The sequence below is a fragment of the Neodiprion pinetum genome, chromosome 6 (assembly GCF_021155775.2).
Source record: "Neodiprion pinetum isolate iyNeoPine1 chromosome 6, iyNeoPine1.2, whole genome shotgun sequence".
Lineage (NCBI taxonomy): Eukaryota > Metazoa > Arthropoda > Insecta > Hymenoptera > Diprionidae > Neodiprion > Neodiprion pinetum.
In genome coordinates, this window is record NC_060237.1 from 7,698,301 (window position 1) to 7,698,681 (window position 381).

Sequence of the window (381 nt, forward strand, 5' to 3'; positions counted from 1 at the left end):
TATTTTCCGACTTGAACGACGAATTCATTACGGCGGTCAAAGCTACCGCAGAATCTGTTAGAAATTCTGGATTTACACAAGTTCCCGCGACAATTAGAAAAAGAAAATAGCGGTAGGTATCGATAGACTGCAATTTCAGGTCTTCTTTTTTGTACCCAGCCTCCGGGCTAATCGGATCATCGGCGCATCGGCAAGGCAGCATCCAGCGGAGCTGCGTCGCCCCCGCAAATTGAAAATGCGCGGTCTTTGGCGAGGCGGGGGAGGATGAGAGGGATCGTTCCTGAACATTCGGCGACGCTTGGCGTTCGCGGAGACGACCGACGATGGCCGAGGATTACCGAAGTGGTCGGAGTCACCGGCGGTATTTAAAGCGTTGCACGC